Genomic DNA, 19,710 nt, shown 5'->3' with positions numbered 1-19,710 from the left:
AGGTTCAATTCATTTGAGGGTCAGTTGGTTGTCATACAAAGAAAACGTCTTTGCCATATTGGTGGCCCACCATCTTGCAAATTTATGCATTTTTCTCACCAATGAGAGAATGGATGGCTAAGAACAAATCATCATTTCTTCTGGAAGGAAAACTCACAAGTGCTCTTCCTTGCTTTGGGGATATTAATAATTATATAATTATTGGAAGCAGTAACGTGTTATAGAAAGAAGATGAGGGCCAAGGGACCAGAACCAAAGTCTGCCACGAACTAGCTGACTGTGTGACTTTAAGCAAGTTCTTTGGCTTCCCTGGGTCTGTTTTCTCCTTAAATAAGAGGGCCAGACTAGGTAATTAGAATGATTTTGCCTCAAAAATTCTAATATTAAGGATCAACGTATAAGAAAAGCATTGCATATAGTAGCAAAAATGAAAGTACATACAACATGGGGAGCCCGTAACAGTATTCAAATGATTCACCAGTAAAACAAGGTTCCCAGAGTAAAGCACTCTTATCTCTGTCACTGATTATGGAGAAACTTAATTCACAACAATCGTACTTACTGATTTACTTTTATAGTTGACCTACATGAATTTACACTAATAGATACATATATTTCGTGTTGAAATCTATACTCCTTAGTGCCTAAGGAAATAAAAAATACACATCACCAGGAAGTTAACAAAAGAGGAGAACATGATTTTTTATGTATTTAAAACCTTCTTAGTTCAGCAGAAAGGGACAGAAGGAGATCCTGAAAGGAACCAGTCTCTTCCATCAGTCAGAAAAATCAGATGGTGTCTCTGTATAGACTGATTAAGCGAAGTACAGATTAAAGCATATATCACTTTTTATATGCAACATACTACACACACACACACACACACACCCCTGATAGACACTGTTAAGTCATGTTTCATGGTTTTGGAGGGGGGGGAGCTTTGTGATACCAAAAAATGCCTCTATTTTCATTTGTTTTATAGTCTGCTAATTTGGCTACAGAGTTAATGCCCATTTAAGGGAATATGGTGTGGAACAACTGTGCAGCAATATTAAGTGAGGAAGCCATATGTTTCTCAGCCCCACCATACTGTCTGTGACTGCCCCTCACCCCTTGTGGATTAGCTTTTTCATCAGATAGGCCTGCAGTGGGTGGAATGCCTTTTTTACAGGTGTTTGGTGGAGATCACATGCAAAATAAAGATTTCTAAGGGGAGTGGGGCTGTGTAAAAACATCCAGAAATAGCAACTTGTTTTCACTTAAGATGCAATTCACAGAGGTCCGCTTCAGACTCTTAATTTATAGTATTATCTTTATATATCATAAGTGACTGCCTGCCCCTGGATAGCTGACACAGTGCCCAGAATATTCAGAGCTGTCTGGTTTTGATCATGCTATAGTTTGTCTGGAAAAGTATTAGAAGCAAACTTATTACACCACTAGATTGTAACCAAAACTGAAAGTGTATTCCATCAAAGAGACTGCTTCATGTTAAATTCCAAGAAAGGGTACACTTTCTGGTGAAAAGATTAAAACATAATGAATTGTTAAATACACCCACAATACAAAACCACTTTTTGCAAGTTGTCACTGTAGTCTCCTGTAATCTGCTATGTTTTGGTACCATCTGAAATACTGCAGCAATAGGCAGAAACATACAATAAAGTCAAGAGGGTCCTCAACTAAGCAGAAGGTTAAACATGGACACGGACAACTCCCGTCATCTGAGATTACATTATCGTGGTTTCCTTGAGCTTGAGAGAATTCTCTTCCACTGACTCATTTGCTTCCCAAATTAAAGTGTAGGTGTGCACAGCCTCAAAGAGAAAATCAAACAAGAGAGAGGGTATAAAAACAATACAAGTGGAGAAGCATGAGGTTTATATTTTTATGCTAATATGCTGATAAGAAAAGGGCTCCATTTAGGGAGCAATAAAGAAGGGGGTGCAGGGGGAGGCTGTGAGCAGATCTCAGTGAAAAACACAGAGGCTTTCTATGCAGATGGGGGATTTAAAAGAAGTAAAATGATAACCACATAGTCAAGAGACTAGAAAAGAGACCTTGATGTTTGATAGTTGTAATAACCTGCAGAGTGCTCTAATGGCTCGGGGATCAGGTGCAGAGCTACAGCAATAACGAGAACTGAATAATTATCTCGGCCGTATCTGTATCACCAAAGTCCCAGCGTATGAGCTATATAAGGAGGCTTCTGCTGCCTCTCCAAGATTTCCTGAAATGTTAAATCACTGATTTGGGAGCACTTCCAGCATTAGTACTGCCCAGTTAGAAAGAAATAAAGCCCAGAATTCTCCTGTGGCAGTTCTAATGTCTTTGTTAATTATGAATTATGGGTAAACATGCAGACTCACAGAGGTCACGGCTGTCAGCAACAATAGTTTTCAAGAAGGATTTTTACGAGGGTCTTTTTCACTCCACCATAATGTCCATTTTATATACATAAACAGAGCCAGGCATACAAAAAATGGTGTTTGCTTTTTAGGGGAGTTGTATTTTTTTTTTTCTCTTTTTCTCCCTCCCCTCCCCTTGTGTAGAGGCATGTAAACACAGCCAAAGCAAAGCAGTGCCTAACTAGAGTTCTCCTCTGTGACTGACAACAGCTGTACCATTCCAAGGACTAGGCAGCAAGAGCCACTGGGGCTGAGGCTGGGTTAATGGTCAGACACTGAAAACCACCTCTTCCTTGTTAAGAGAGTAGGCGGCCAGTTGGGTAACCCATCTGCAGTGGTCACCTTTCACATACAATGGAAAAACAAAAGCTGAATACAGTATGCTTGATTAACCTCACTTAAATGGCAATGCTGATCGCAAATCTATCCCAAGAGCATATATAAACAGGATTAAAAATTATATTGTGTGTGGATCCTGCCCAACAAAAGCAACTGGCACAAAATCATTTTAATTAGGTGGCAATGGCTGTGACTCATTCAACTTTGGCATTAATCCTTTCTGTCCCGAAGAACTTCTGGGCCTTTCTATATGACAGTGTCAGTGTGGAATAAAGGAGATGATCAGTGGATAGCAAATCACTCTCGCGCCTCAGCTTCACACAGAGTGTGTCGGCATGTTGACAGTGGGTTTAAACAGTACAACCAGATCAAAATTTGATTAGAATATTCAGAAAATCTATGACAATCTTTGTACTTGACTTTTTCCAGGTAGACAATATATCTAGAAAAATGGCTTGGCAAATTTTACCATGCTGACCTTCAAACCATCAAATAATGTTAGCATTAGTACTCACTTAGGAGGCGATTTTCTTTGCACATGGCAAACTTAGGAAATACATTAACCTCTGGATATAGGAAAACTAGATTTCAGTGCCAGGCCCACTTCATTTCTCTTTCTGCCCTTTCTTCTCCTGGTCCATTTAAATGACATTTTCTCATCATGGGGCCTATGAGTCCTTTCCAGGTTCTAGCTCAGAACAGATGTCACAGTGCAACCCCCCACTAACCTTTCTTGGTAAAGGTCCTTTGTTACTTGAACCGACTTTTAAGATGAAGGCCAACGCAAGGTTAATCACACCTCAGATCACATAGAGAAGGCTCACTGTAAAAAAAAAAACTTTTCCTCTTCAGTTTTACAGAGACCACAGAAATGAGATGAAATCAAAGGCTCAGAAAACACACTGGTGACTCCAATATCCAGAAGAGGGTTCCGCCCAGCCCAAGTGCTTACCAACAATACAGTCTCACTGTATACACCTGAGTTACTTGCTAGCCCTTCCATTTTAAGTTAACATCATCCTATTTTCAAATCTGTTTCCTAGTACAAATAGCATCCAAGAGACCCTTCTCAGTCAATTCAGAAGGGTACGTAAAGAAGAGACCCACAGACATTGCTCCCAATCCCCAGCTCCCCCTCTAAGGCCTAGGTGAGCCCAACATTTCTCTCTGCCCTGCTAAAGAGAAAGGGCAACTAGAGGCATGGCACTTTTTTTTTTTTTTTTTTACAAGAACTCATAAGAAATTTATGAAACCAATGCATATTGAATATCTACCATGGAATAAGCAGTGCCTTTTCGATCACCCCGTGAACCTACTACACCACAGGGTTCCTCAACCCTGGGGAGCTTTGAGACAGTACCTCTACTTGGGCCTCACCCCCAAGGATACTGATACAACTGGTTATGCAGTCAACACATATCTGTCATTATTATTATTAACATCACTGTGTAGATAACAAAGTGATTAACCAATCAGTAAAAAAAAAAAAAAGGGAATCTGTTCCTGGCTTTAACTGGAAATTCTTAAAATATAGAGAGAGATAAATAGGTAGTTCTATTTAACTTAGAGGATAATGACCTATAGAAAATCTGACCATAAATATCTTCAAGTTCTGGGGAAGCTTATTGAATACAAAACAGATTATTCTAAATAATAGGCAAAAATGCAGAAGTGGGAACACAGAGAAAATCAAATTCAACGTGGAGGCCAGGGGAAAGTTAAGGCAAAGTCTCTTTAAGTGACACAGGAGAAATGTGGCTTGGCTTTCTTGAAAAGCCACGTGGACAGTAAAGAAGGTGGTAATGAGAGAAAAAAATCCAGTGTAGTAGATAAAATGAGCTACTTTGCTAGCTGATTTTGAATAGGGAAAAAGAAATTGTTTAATAGAGTCCATAAACCAATTCTCACTTAATAATTTCTTAATTCTGTTTGGATTAAGAAACCAAACCATGTCTCCTAGGAGCAGAATAAATTTTGCAGTGTGCTAACAATAAATCTTTGCTGTATTTTATTTTTTTAATTTTAACTTAAAAAAATAGCTTATGCACCAGATTACCAGGACTCAGAGAACCTCAGGGGTTAGGAGGAGAAAGGTGGGGTTGATATCGAGCTTGGCAATGGCTATTGTGCAGGAGGCAGTTTGATCCACTCAAATATCTCCTTGAATCAGCTTCTATTTTCTCCCAACTCTCATTTTCACTTTTGCCTTTTAATGTTGCCTGAATCTCTTCCAAGTGTCCTTTGCCATGGCAACACCTGCAGGTGAAGGCCCTGCTCCTCGCTGCCAGCCTCGCCAGTGATGAAGAGGCAACTAATCACTGCATGAGGAGAGGAATGCAATCTCCAAGACACCCATGAACAATTTGCGTACGAGGGTGTCCCTGAAGCACCCTCTTCTCACAGGTGTTTAACCTGTTTAGCCATACACCAGGAAAAGGGAAAGTAAACAAAGACTCTTTCTTTCTCTGTGGTTTGCATTTCATCACTCACCTCCCCAAGACTGATGCACTATCTAAATTCGTATGAACAGCCCGAAGGTATCAAAGTTATTTCGGCAGTGTGTCATAGGGTCCCAACAGTGGAGACGGCGCTCTCTGCTTGCTCTCCTCTGACAGCTCCAAGCCCACAAGGATCTGAGGCCAGCTCCAGTGCTGTCCCTTAGATGCCAAGTGACCACGGCCAGGGCCAAGATGTATGACATCCCTGCCTTCTGGGGCCTCTGCCAATCATCCCCCATTTCTGAAAAGACTCTTATTCAGAGATGTTCTCAGTCACATCACCTCCACTTCTTATTCATGCTGTCCATAAAAAATAGAATCCCATGCACTTCTGTTTGACGTTACAGCCTTTCAATTCAGGCTCTTAAAACACTTCATGAACCTTGTCTGGGTGCCAAGTACTGCCTTTCTCCCCCTTCTCCCAAAGGACAAACAGGCAGGCATACAAGAGTCAAGAATCTGACCCAATGCCTGCTTCAAATGAGTCAACACCAAGGCTAGAAAGAGCCCTGAAGAGCTGATGTTCTAACCACCCACTCACCCAGCCTGTCTTTGTTGGTGATTATTTCTATAAATCTTTATATACCTTGGCAGGTCAAGGAGACCACGTGTGGCACAACAGTACTGTTACCTGTTGAGACTTGTTGCAAAGTGCGCAGGGTGATTTAAAGTCTTTGTAAACTTGCTATTTCTTCTCTTTTACAAAGTCGACATATTCTTCTCTAAAGTTTGCAATAAATGGGCCTGACTCTTACTCTGACTGGGAAAGACAATCAAAGGACAATTTTACATAAGGCCTGAAAATCTAAACTCACAGTATAAAACCTCTATGTCCAATTATTCTGCGTTCAGGAAGTCCCTTCCGTGAACATAGCTGTCAGTGACATTATATTAATTCCTCCACCAAATGGCAAATCAAAAATTTCAAGAGGAAGTTTTGCTTTGGAAACCCCTGGGGTTGAAGGTCAGGAGTAGTAGCAGGCAACTGGCAATCATTAGTCTCATGAACCATCCTGATGGCCCAGGAAGGTTTCCAATGGCCACTGACCCCTCCCCACTCCATCCCCTGTGCCCAGGAAATCAGTTTAACTATGTTCCCTCAGCTTTCTTAAGCGGTCAATTCTCTTCTTAGTTGTTGGGATGATTTTCTGTTAATGCAGGATTGATACTCCATGGGTTTTCAGATCTTATTTTAAGAATCCACGATTCAGTCCTAACCACTAGTCCTATCAGTTCTCCCTCCTAAATATCTCACAAACCCATCAAGTCCTTCCTTGTAATTATACCTGAGCTACACTAGACTTTAATCTCCTCAAGGGCAAAGATTTTTGCCTGTTTTCTTCACTCATATCGTTCAAGCACTGAGAACAGTATCTGGTACATGGTGAGCACACAAAATATAGGTTAAACAGGTGAATGAAGAAACTAATAGAATTTCATAAATGAATGTGTGAACTAACAATTTCCATACTCTTAAAGCTGGACTCCCAGACCCCAGCTTCACAACCCTTCTCTCCAATCTCCACACCAAAGCCAGAATACAACTTCTAAAGTACACATCTGACTATATCATCCCATCCCTTAAAGTCTCTCAGTAGCTCATTATCCACTAGGAGCTAAAATCCACACCAAGAGGCTACTCAGGATCTTGACTCCGTTTCATTTCTTGCCTCCTATATTTCCCCAAACACAACGTGCTGAGACACTTTCAGTTTTTCAAATGCATTCTCTCTCTCTCATTTGTTCCCTGGCTAATGCTGTTACCTCTGTTCTGATCCCTTCCTTTTGTTCACCTTGTCATTCTCTAACTCCTACTTTCATAGTCATGTTAATATCACTTTTTTCTGACATTTCCTGGCCAGTCCATGCTTTCTCTTCTGAGTTCCAATAGTTACAAGATTACATGGCTATCTTCCCAATAGACTCTGAACCTTCTTTCATTTTGATAAAATCTACATCTAGCACAATGTCTGGCATACAGTAGGTGCTCAATAAATCATCAATGAATTATTAAATGAGCCCTTGGCACCACCATGGGAAATTCAATAAATTTAGAATTAAAAATTATTTTAGAAATTCTCTAACTCAAACTTCAGACTCCTGGCCTGCCAGTGCTTAGCTCTGCCATCTTAGGCAAGTTACTTAATCTGTCTTTGCTTCAGTTTCCTCATTTGTAAAATGGGGATGATTACAGTACCTCCATCATAAGGTTGTTATAAGTATCTAATGTATTAATATATTGCTTAGAAAAGTTCTTGACACATAGTAATCTTACAATAAATGTTTATTATTTAGGAGAAGGAGGAATTAGGGAAGAAAAGACACAGAATCTCAGATAGTTTAAAGGAAAAATTATTTGCTTAAGGACATGCTAACTATTGGTATAACCAATACTATTTTAATTAAAGTTTCCAGACTTCTCATGAACAGTATGACCACTACCATATGTTAGTTCCCAAATGAATTATGTAAACATCTACATGTGAGATAAAGATATAAACAGATTCCATATTAAAGACAATATAAATGTTGAATTTAAATTTTTTAGTTTCCCAATTTATGCATTTATGCCATGTATATTAAGAAGAGAAATTTAAAATAATGAGTCTGAAAAATACATACACACAGAAGTTCCAGTATTTTCCCACAACCAATGGATTATCTTTACTCCCCACTTAGGAGATGCCAGGTATTTTTCACATAGAATTGTAGCTTTGTAGTAGAATTTGTAGAATTGTAGTAGAATTGTCTACTTTTCCTTCTAGATTTGAGCTAGTTGAGGACAACAACAGAGACTTGAGTAAGACTTATAAATCTCTGGATTTCAGTGGAGTTGCCTGATGTCCTCTGAGTACTTAATAAGTACGCAATGGGTATCCCTTGTATTCAGTAAGAATATACCATTAGGGTGGAATGTAAGAAAGGGTAGTAGTGTCAGCTTTTATGGAAATTTGAGTTAATTCCAAAAGCCTCCAGTTGAAATATAACTTCATGCCTCCATATTTCCCAGAGTTCCAACTGTAGTACCTTATACATCAAAGATGCCCAAGTGAAAATGTGTTGATCTCTACATCTTAAGGTAATGTATTCATGGCAATTCTTTTTCTAGAAACTTGATTGATGGGATTTTAGATTAAAAGATGCGGATGACCGAAGTAGAGTTTTGGGAATTATTCAAACGTTGGTCTATACAAGCAGAGCCCACAGTCCAGAGCTATCAACACTTGCATTAAAAATCTTAAGCTAAGAAGACATCAGTCATAGAAAAACCACAGCTAATTTCACAAAACACAGCTACTAACAGTTAATATTTATCCTGTTGGAAAGAATTTAGATCCACCATTTTAGCTACATTAACACTGACAGATTAAAGATACAATACCCCAAAGTATTTTCTTGGTAAACAGACAAGGACTAGAAAGTTTTTAACCCTAACCATAATTCCTTTAAATTTCTACAAGCCAGATTTCCACCCAGCTGTCTAGTACTGAAAGTTGAATGTTCAAAACTGGAGCTTTAGTTCAGTAATTGCTTAATTTTTCATTGCAATGCCTCTTCATGGATGTAAAATGGATGGATTTTGCTTTAAAAAAAATAAATACTTTTTTCTTGTAGTTTTTTAAAGTGTAATTATTTTTGTGTCAGAAATATAATTGTACTCCATATTGAAAGCTAACCCAGTGGGGAAATAATTCTGCACGATTACAGAAAGTTTTATTAAAAGACTGATAAGTAAAGTTTTGAATTTTTAATGCATTCTGCAGGCAGTTGAGTGCCTTTTGCCATCTCTGTCACTTATCATTAAAGCTGTGTGAAAGGGAGGCCTACCTGTTATACTTGACTTGATTGGCAAAAATGTTCCCTGGCAAATAAAAGTGAAAGAGACTAAAGTCAAAATGAAAAAAAAAAAATTAAAAACAGTCACAGTTTCATAGCTAATTTAACATTAATGCCTCCCCTTTACCCACAAAAATTTCTTTGTATTTAATATTCCGTTCTTACCTACTTATTAGCCTACCATTGTGAACGTTAAATTCCTGTATAGCATACAGCAATAACTCATTTCGACAAAAGCACATCCCATTTCCAGGCCATGCTTTTTGGCTTAATTTGAAAAAATTACCCTAGTTTGACAGAGAAAACACTTTTAAACACCCATAACCTACGCATTTATGTGCGAGTGAAATCTGAAGAGTGTAATCTATCTAAGCTTTCTGTGGTGAGGGCTCTGTGAGAGCCATCCTGTGAGCGGCACTGAACGCGCTCCGAGGCTACAGTGTGAAGTCTTCCGACTGGTATATGATTCTAATGTTTGTTTGTTTGCCCTAGATTCTGCCAGACCCTAAACAACCGACCAAAATCATTTTCAGTTTCTTCAAGTTGGTGTCCAGTGAGCACCGCGGGCCTGGGTTCCACTGCACTGTCCGCGGACTGGGGGGGTCTGAAGGCTGTGCATCCAGCCCCTACTGCCCTCCTCAAACTGGCATGGACAGTCTCATGGCAAACATCAAACTGTCGCTTGGTTTCATGTGTCTGCTGCCTAATAAGTTTATTTTGGATCAGACTGAGTTGCCAGCATATGCTCGAGATAAAATGTTCAAATGATGCAAAGTGGTATTTTCAAATTATGATCCTGCGTACTTTTTTTTTCCTTACCCACTTACATGTAATCTAAAAATAAATACTCAGGCTCCACCAGGATGTGACAACTTCAGCAAACAAAATTGAAAATAGCTGCCTTACAATAGTCTCTCCCTCCAAATGAAACAGGGGAAAACATACCTTTAGAGAAAAATACAGCGCCTGTTAAGGAACAGACGAGCTACTCACAGCAGGTTTGTGAAGAGAGGCACAAGGACATAAGCAGCTCAGGATGGGTATCAAGCAAGGAAAAAACCAGCCAGCAATCACTGTGCTGAATCCCGGAAGGGGCGCGGGGAAGTGGTCACAGGTGATTGTCATGTGTGATAATTATTATTACTGTACACCTGCTCCTCCGCACTAATTAACTTTGGATATGCAAATCAATCCTATTGCATCATGCCCTGCTCTCCTCCCCTACAGATAAGAAGATGTTCAGCTGCTGGATTTAATTAGGATAATGAACGCCAGGCCCACGGTGGCTTGGCAGGGGAGGTGGGGGGGAAGCTGTGACTGACCTTTTCTCCCAAAACGTTGACATTTTCTAAGGCTTCTGAGCACTCGAAGTCACCTCCATGGCTGGGACATTGATAGGAGCGGATTGATGAGGTGTCATTAGAGGAGAGACGCCGTGGCCCCAGTGTTTGCTGGGAGAATACAGCAGGTGTTCTGACAAGGACACACACCATCACTGTTATTTGCCAAACAATTCTCTTGATTCACTAAAGTCAAGCATGCCAGCATTTCTTTATAAAAAGAAAACAAGGCTGTTTTTCATAGCCACCCAGAGGAGAGGTCATCGCTAAATTGCATCTCTGAATTACTTTTCATTTCGCATCAATATAGTAAAAAGGTTTCTATTATTCCTCTCCCCTCACATCCCCCTTCCCTCTGCACCCCTCCACTCTGCCCCCAACGGCCCTGCCCAGAATCCTCGTGGCATGTAAGCAGAAAACGTTACGTGATGGTAAGTTAAAAAGGGTTAAGTTTGTTCATATTAATCTCTATAATTCCACTCCTATAACATAAGGTAAGACAAGGGCTTCTGTGATTAAATGGAAAGACAGGGCAGAACAGCATCTTCTTGTTTGGAAATCTGGTCTGCTTGTTTATCAAAAAATTGTTTTCAATTATGTATATATATATAAAAGCCTTATTTGAATTTCAAATTCAAAGACACGCATACAAAATAATATCGAGGAACATAGACTGTAATACAATTCTGTTTTTCTCTCTCCCTCTGATCATTTACTCGGCTTTAACTTTTTAGCCATCTGTGTGTAGAGCCTTTCCTGTATTTTCTGTTCTGACAAGAGTTTTATGTAGTAATAAAATAATACCATATTAGATCTCTCTTTTTTTCTACTCTCTTCTTAATGTGTTAAATTGTAACAGAAGAATAACTTTAGGAAACTAGCCAATTTCACAAAGAGGTGAAATAAAAGCCCTTTGGTGTAGCGGAAAAATCAAGCTGATCAGAGCCCAACAGGAAGGCAATGCTAGAGTCCTATTTCTAAAGTAAAGCAGAAAGGTTTCAAAAATTAACCAGGATTTAAAGAAGAAAGAACGAAGGATCATTTTGTTTCTCTAACCATGACACGCTACACATTGCATGAGGTTTCTTCTAAGAAGTCAGAATTTTGTGATAGGTTACCATTTTTATTTTGTATCCAAGAGATGATTTATTACTTTTTTTCTCTGAAAAATTTCATTAATAACATAGGGTATTATAAATATTGCAATATATTCAAATAATATCATGCTGGGAGGCTGGAGATATTTAAATTGATCTTTTCCCTGGTGTTTAAAAAAAATCAGGTAGTCAAAACTGGAACTCTAAGGTAGGATCTAGTCATCTAATACAAAGGAAAATAACAAATCCAAGGGGGAAAAGTGCTGTCTTTTTTTTTCTGTGAGGTGTTGCAAAGTGTTGGAATTAAGTAATCAGGTTTTGTCTCTTATAGCATGATAGGTGAAAGCTATAGGTTACAGCTGGTTGCAATATTCCTTTTTTCTGATCGTATTCCTTTCATGATGAGATTTCGGCACATACTAACAGTTAACATTTGGCAGGGTACAGCTTCAGAGATTCCACGCATGGGCTATCAGCGTGGAGCTGAGTGTGTCCTATAAAATAGGGGTGCAGATCATGAGTTTGCTTATGTGCATGTGATTTCTTTCTTTTCCAGATCACTCATTTTACCTTTTGCTTATTAATGAGCGTTTTACTTAGACTCTCTCAATTACTTGTTCTGGTTCTTTCTCATTCGTGCTCCTTGCTTTTCTCTCAAGCATTTCTCTTCAGCTCTGCACCTTCAGTCATAAAGCTCCCACAGCTGTATCTAGAACCATTTTGGGTAGCTCTGTCTCCTCGTTTTGTCTCCAATACTCATTTCTCTGTGAAAGCTTGTGCAGCTGATTTCATTAAGTATGAAAAGTAGGTACTTTAAAAGTAAGTACTTTTCATTCACAAGTATGTTGGCATTTATATTACAAACCTTATTTGTTGTCAATCTCAGTTCTAGAGAATAAGAGCCTTTGAACCAAGAACCTAGACTCCACATCTCTGGGGAAGCAGATCTGACTGTGGAGAGGAGATGAGTTTAAGGCTCCTTCCTTCCCCGGCTACAGGCTCCTCTGAGGAGCCCGGGGCCTCAGCTGTCCCATCCATCCGTGTACTGGGTGCAAAAGGGAGAAAAGGCCACCACTACCCCAACCTCACTGCATGAAATTACGGTAGAGGTTCAGGTCTAGAGAAGAGCTCTAATTAAAGTAGAACATGAGGGGTTAGGACTCAAAAGTTTTACCCCAAGTCACAATATTAATTTAGAAGGTTCACCTAAACTCCTCATTCCTGAGGGTTCTCCCTCTGTTGTATCTTGCAGCTGTGTGTCCTTGGGCATATTCTTTTCTTGACCTCTCTCAACCTGAGGTCATCATTTCACTTATAAAATGAGGATAATAACAGCACCCCATAGAGTTTTGGTGAATATTATATGAGATAATAATTTATATGTAGTTCACAATGCTCAGCTTTTAATAAATGCAACATTGCCAGTGTGTCCAATAACATACATATATTGGTAGTATATATATTATATATATATATACATGTATACATATATAAGGATTAAACTGATCGAGGGCTATTTTTTAGAACTAGAGTATATATCTCATCAGGGAATTATGAGCATTGTTAAGCTATTGTTTGTAAAATCCTTTTGCACTTCTATTTGGGCACAGCACATTGTATATTTCTGTTGGAATAGGAGAAATAAATACTTATTTATACATAAGCATCATCTCTTTTTCCTACCAAAGAGATAATAATAGCTAGAAAGCTGGATACAAATAGAAAACTGGAATAGTAGGTCCCTGTGATCTTTGCACATGTACTTTGTCTGATTTTTAAGGGCATATATCTTAAATTCTTCCATTTGAGAATTTGAGAACATGTCTACTGAACTTCATGAATAGAAATCTATGGGTACTCTAGACACATTTTATATATAATTTAAGCTCAGTAATACAACCTATTGATTGCTTTGATTTTTATTTTCGCTATCTGACCAAATAAAGCAGAAACAGATGGCTTTTCTGACTTATACTATTTTAAGCTACAAACATGTTGCCCACTTTTGAGCCTATGTAGTTAATCTGAAATCTGTCACACGATAAAATTAAACCTTCTATATTTTAAGGTGGAGACAAGTGTGGATTGGATTTAGGGTCTGAAGACCTGGGCTCTCGTCCCAGCTTAACTCTGAACACACTACAGACCTCTTGTGAATCACTTCACCTTGCTGCATCTCAACTCTCTCATCTATGAGGTAAGTTAGACAAGCGTGTATACTAATCACCTAAGGATCTTGATAAAAGGAAGAGTCTGGTCAGCAGGTCTGGGGTGGAGACAGAGATCCTGCATCCCCTCCAAGCTCCTAGGGGAGGTCAGTGCTGCTGGTTCACAGTCTTTGAGGGGCAAAAGACTGGAAAAATTCTTGGACAAATGCTGTATCATCTGGAGTTTCTATAAGATTATTCATGAGAAAGCATGTTATGATGGCCCCAAACAGGGATCAAGCAAAGACAATCACTAACATGGGTACAGTATTTTACAGTCATCAAAGTGTGTCCCATCCAGTTAGTCATCACAGCATTCCTAAGAGGAACCTAAACTCAGAAAAGCTGAATCACTGGCTCAAGATCACAAAGTCAGTATGCGGGAAAGGCCAAGATCAAACACAGTCTCCAACCAGCTATGCTCACACACCACCAACGCCTTCCATGGTCACTTTGGTGTTCAACAGGCCCCAAAATGCATGAAGGCAAAGAAGACCTAACAGCCTAATTTTGTTTCATACACAGCCATATATGTATACATTTATTTAAAGTTACCTAAGTATTGATAAAATCTTGTGTTTACCTGTCAGAGCCCGTTTAAGACTTCTATATTTTTTTTCGCACCTTTCCATCATTTTTCTGCTGAATCCTATCCATCAAGTACAGAAAAGCTTCTCAGGCCAGCATGTACATTTCCAGTTTCAACTGCTACAGTACATGAGTTCTAGATCTTAAAGGCCAAAAAGCATCTATTTGACTAAAGAGCTATAAGGCAGCCATAAAAATTATGGATCACAGAAATAAGCAATTAGTGTTATCTTCAATTGCTTTATTGGCAGTATTCACTCGTTAGAATAGAGGCAGCCGTAAAACAGATTGCAACATACTGTATAACAGCATATGGGATTTTACATTATAATGCTATTCTCTGCCAAGAAGTCATATTTTCATTTGAATGCATGGAACAGATTATCACAGGGTTTCCAGCATTAGAAGTAGATGACCCTCACTTTTTTTTGTAGTTGTTGTTAAAAGGCAATTCCTGAAGTTATGACTAAATCAAAATAAGTGCGACGGTGAATGGGGCTGTGTTACGTGCCTGCATTCTGGGCCACTGGAGACTGGGCATGGCGTGGAGCTACAGCAGATAATAAAGTCAATCTCTAACGTGGTGGATAGAGGGAAAGTTGAGGGTTTGCCAGTCTTCCAAACCAGCTGGCGTCAATTCTGGAGGAAGTGTTCACCCGCCATCTCATCACAGCTGAAGCACCACAAAAGACACCATGAGCACAGGGGATAGAAATAAAACAATAGGAATAACAATATGAGAAGGAACAGAATCATTATTTAACACTGGGAGACGTCTTCCTGACATCTACTCTGCCATTTTTACAGAATATGTATGGGAGCGTGTTTACATATTGCAGACAACGTAATATAGACCTTCAAATACACACACCCTGGAACAAATGTCAACAGGCCAAGCTCTCCGGAATCACCCAGAGGCCTAGAGTCTATGAGTTTCCCCATCCCCTCACACATTTTACAAGTTTCAATACGGCACACCTGGAAATAGGGCTAAATGCCCACTGTCCTGTTTCAACAGTTAAGTTGGAAGAAGAGTAGGGTAAAGTACATCTAACAGATTCTCTTTCCAAGATCAGCCTGTGCTATAGCAAATGAAAGGCTTTGAAAGGCAGGATTGCTGAAAAGGAAGCTTGTGTGGTTTCAAATTAGAAGTCATATTGTTGCACTCACAGTTGATCAAATAAATATTAATCACCAAATGTATTTATGTCACTTCTCACACGATTGCAATATATTTCAAATGTGTTTTTAAATGGTGGATAAAACACACTGGGATGGCAAAAAAAAATTCTCCTTTTATAGAACCTCCGATACTAGGGAGCTAGAAGCATATGTAGTAATTTACCGGAACAAAGAAATATGTTTGAATTAGTTTCTGTGTGTTTTCTGCTATTTATTCAGATCTAGTAAAATCCAAATAATTTGATAAAGTCTTTAGATCCTATATACAATGATATCACGTTAAAAGTAGACTTTAATCTTATGTAATGTTTCAATGAATTAGTGTGTTCACTTAAGTAATTTTTCTAGTCTTAAGTCTGTAAAGTTATAAAATTGTAAAAAAAATTTTTAATTGTAAAGAAAAAATCCTTATAATTTTGGAAAAAGATTATACTAAATGATTTTAAAGGTGGTAATAATGCAAAACAAAGTATAATAGAGCTGTCCCTTTCTATATCCCTTGGTTACTTGGAGTAACATTTTCAGTTCTCAATTTCCACATTCCTATGTTTAAGGACTTTTCTTTTTATTCATAAAAGGATTTGATAAGAAGAGTAATTTGACGAAAAATGCAAGCATTTTGCAATCTAATCCTGCTATTATGCTATTTACGAGCCTCTGTGGCATGCATATATTGATATACTGTTTAAATTCTGTATCAGCTATCATGGATTTATTTGTAAAGTTGCATAATGACCATAATACCTACAGCCGCCTTCCAAATTGAGCTTGAAAAAGATTTTTTAAGTATTTCTCAAGTGGTCAGAGTAAATTTCTCAAGTGGTAAGAAATTTCTCAAGTAAATTTCTCAAGTGGTCATGAATGACTACCTTGTCTTATTTTTAGACTGAGGAAAGCTGGTAGTTTTCCAGCAGCCAAGCAAGGGGCCCCTTTAAAAACCTGAAATGGAATCAGGAACCAGGAGAGTGGCTAGTTTATACTTTGAGAAAATGAAGCTGACAGATTGAAGGTATTCCACCAATGTACAACATACAGTGAAACATCTGCCTTTTGGTTCAGCAGTATTTTCCTCACTAGCCCACCAATTTCCTTAATTTGGCAACTCTTGTGGCCCTGGCCTTGTGACTGAGGTAACATTATACATAAATGTTGAGAAGCAAGCTGTTCCTTGGATCTGTAAGGTAGCAAACTCAACAGACTACACATTTTTAAAATGTCAGTGAGTATATTAGTGTGTATGATTGTGTGTGTGTTTCACCAAATACAGTTGCAGAGTCAGACAACAGTAACACCAAAGGCTAATGGAGAAAATGTGTTTTTTAACATATTGATCTTGTCATGCAATAATGTTACTTAATTCCGCATTGTTCAGAACAAACCAACAATGGATAGTATCTTGCTATATAATGACTAGTTTTTCCTTTCCTTGCAATAAAGTAAAGCATTTAAGAAAAAAACAACAAAAAAAAAACCCACAAGCATCTCAAATAGCCTCTGCTTTGCTGCAAAAATAGACTGTGACGACAGTAACTCTCCCAATCAATTATGCAGCATGGTTTTAAGTGAGGAAAAAAATTCAACATACGAATCACTTCAAAATATATACAGCATACATCTATATGTACAAACTGCATAAATTTTGAAGGGCTACGAAGCATATATTTTGCTACACCAAAGCTCTCTGTTAAATTGATTGCAACAAAACTTTAATTTCTTTTTCTGAAAAACCCGAGGAATATGAATCTTACTGGAATTATTTAAATGCAGTGGTGTGTGTATACATCTATGTGTGTGGGTATAAACAAGATTTCTACAAATTCTCTTCAGTAGGCTCAGAAGCAACGCCTCTTCTCTAACAAAAATATTGCTCTGAAATTATCTCCTTTAAAAGTGACGACTTAAAAGAATATACTTCAAAGTCCACAGTCTACACATCTGCATTCTGAACCCATTCTGCATAGGGGGTCACTTAATAGTGTTCACTCCTGCTGTATACATGCAGAGTTCATTAATGGTCTCCCTTAAAAGCAGCTTTTTAAAGAATGATCTGCCACATTAGCCAGAGGAATGTAATGTGTGTGTGTGTATGTACACACACACATATATATAATTCTTTTTAATTTTGGCTGAATTCAGGAATGAGTCTGGGCTAAAAGAATCGATCTGTCACAGAGCAACAGATTGCAGTTAGAGACTGCCAACAAATCACAAGCAACGGTAGGTAATGACTAATTGTAACAGGAATGAGGGAACAGAGGGTGGGGATTATTTCAGAAAAGGTAACTGAAAAAATGATCCTTTCCAAATGAAATCAGTTTTGCTTCGGTGTTTGTTATTGTTAAATCAAATACAAGCACAGCATCTTCCCTCTTCTCAAGAGTTCCTAGTGACGTTGATCCATTTGACAATTTCTAAGAGATCTGTGAATTTTCCATCACAGGTTGCCTTTTCTGTTCCTCCATTTCTATTAATACTATATTCTACGAGTCACTTCTGAGGTTTCTCAATGAATTATTACTTTAGCACACTCGTTGGAGCTCTACAACCTAAGACTTACAGGAAACCTTGACTGTGACTCCCACTTTGTGGTAATGAATATACAACATGATCTTTAAAAAAAAAAAAAAAAAAAAAAGGGAAAGGATTTATGAAGATTTACAAGGTCCAAGAAACAGAATGGCAAGAGCAATCATATCCATCTCTTTTATTGATTAGAATGTTACGATTTTTAATTATCTATTCAATCATACCTCCTCAGAATTTCATGAAATACTTTTTTCTAATTATCAATGTACACAAACACAAATTTTTTATACCGGAAACTTAACCTTCTGAAACTTTAATCTATGAAATTACTTGGAGCTTGAGGTGCTTAAAGGATTTAAACTCTGCACTAAGGTTCAAATGCTTGGGGAAATTTCTCTAATTTTCACTCCACTGCAATGAAGATCAACAAGATGTTCTGTGTAGTTGAAACACAAGGGTTTTGTGGCTCCCTCTAACTGTAGAGATTACAAAGCATATTGGGTCAAATGTAATTTCATATTTTTTTTTTATAAATTTATTTATTTATTTATTTATCTATCTATTTATTGGAGGCGTTGGGTTTTCGTTGTGGTGTGTGGGCTTCTCATTGCAGCGGCTTCTCTTGTTGCAGAGCGTGGGCTCTAGGTGTGCAGGCTTCAGTAGTTGTGGCACACAGGCTCAGTAATTGTGGCTCACGGGCCCAGCCGCTCCGCGGCATGTGGGATCTTCCCAGACCAGGGCTCGAACCCGAGTCCCCTGCATTGGCAGGTGGATTCTTAACCACTTCGCCACCAGGGAAGTCCCTAATTTCATATTTTTAAAGGTCACTTATTGTGTTTAAACTTAACTATTTAACTTTAACCAATATAGTGTGGTGAGATTGCTCATATACTTATTCCAAATGTAAAACTAACAATTTCCTTAAGTTGATGATATAGGCTGTTATCCCAATCGTTAGGTAATACAACCCATTTTGTCTCACTGCTATTTTAATTCCTAAATCCTCTGCTTTCTACAACATGTTGAACATCAGAATCCATGTCTATTTAATACCTGCATCAACTATTCTTTATCTCCTCATAATTCAAAGAAGAAATAAATGAAGGAAGCTAAAGACTGACCTTCTTTCTTAAACGGACATTGATCGATTGATGTCCCTAAACTAGTTTCTCAATAAACTCAACTCTTTCTCTGCTGAAAAAGAAAAGAGCAGTTCCAGAATGGCAAGTGCAAAAATTAGCCAGTAAGGTAAGAACATGTAAAAGACAAAGTATCAATTGCAGAAACAGTATCAGAACCAAATTATCAACAGATGGGTAAAGGATGAAAAATAACGGTCAACTACGAACTACAGATCACTGAAGCAATGTATATGAGGGAAGGGAAGAAGCTAAGGGCAATGAGATGGCACAAGGGCAGCGGGAACCTTGTGAGTTTCCTCTGAGTATGATTTTTCCAGGAAAAATCATACTAAGAGGAAAAATTTAAAACCTTGTCAAAGAGAAGTCATGTTATATCAGGCACCCATAAAACACTAACAGAAAATCAGAATTATTCTCAGCTAAGCCCAGCCTAAATCCTAGTTGATAGGGGGTCATAGGCTTGGAATTTCCCATCTGTTCCCAAGAAGCTTGTACATATAGTTGGTATGCACCTAAACCATTCTTTTGTTTCCAAGTGTCAGGATA

At 38.4% G+C, this 19,710-nt stretch overlaps 1 pseudogene; it reads left to right on the top strand.

The window, feature by feature from the left end:
* The window catches only part of LOC103018528 (lethal(2) giant larvae protein homolog 1-like), a 35,148-nt pseudogene that overhangs the window by 6,687 nt on the left and 8,751 nt on the right, over window positions 1–19,710 (top strand).

Source organism: Balaenoptera acutorostrata, chromosome 12 (assembly GCF_949987535.1).
Source record: "Balaenoptera acutorostrata chromosome 12, mBalAcu1.1, whole genome shotgun sequence".
Lineage (NCBI taxonomy): Eukaryota > Metazoa > Chordata > Mammalia > Artiodactyla > Balaenopteridae > Balaenoptera > Balaenoptera acutorostrata.
This window is presented reverse-complemented; position numbering and strand designations above follow the sequence as displayed.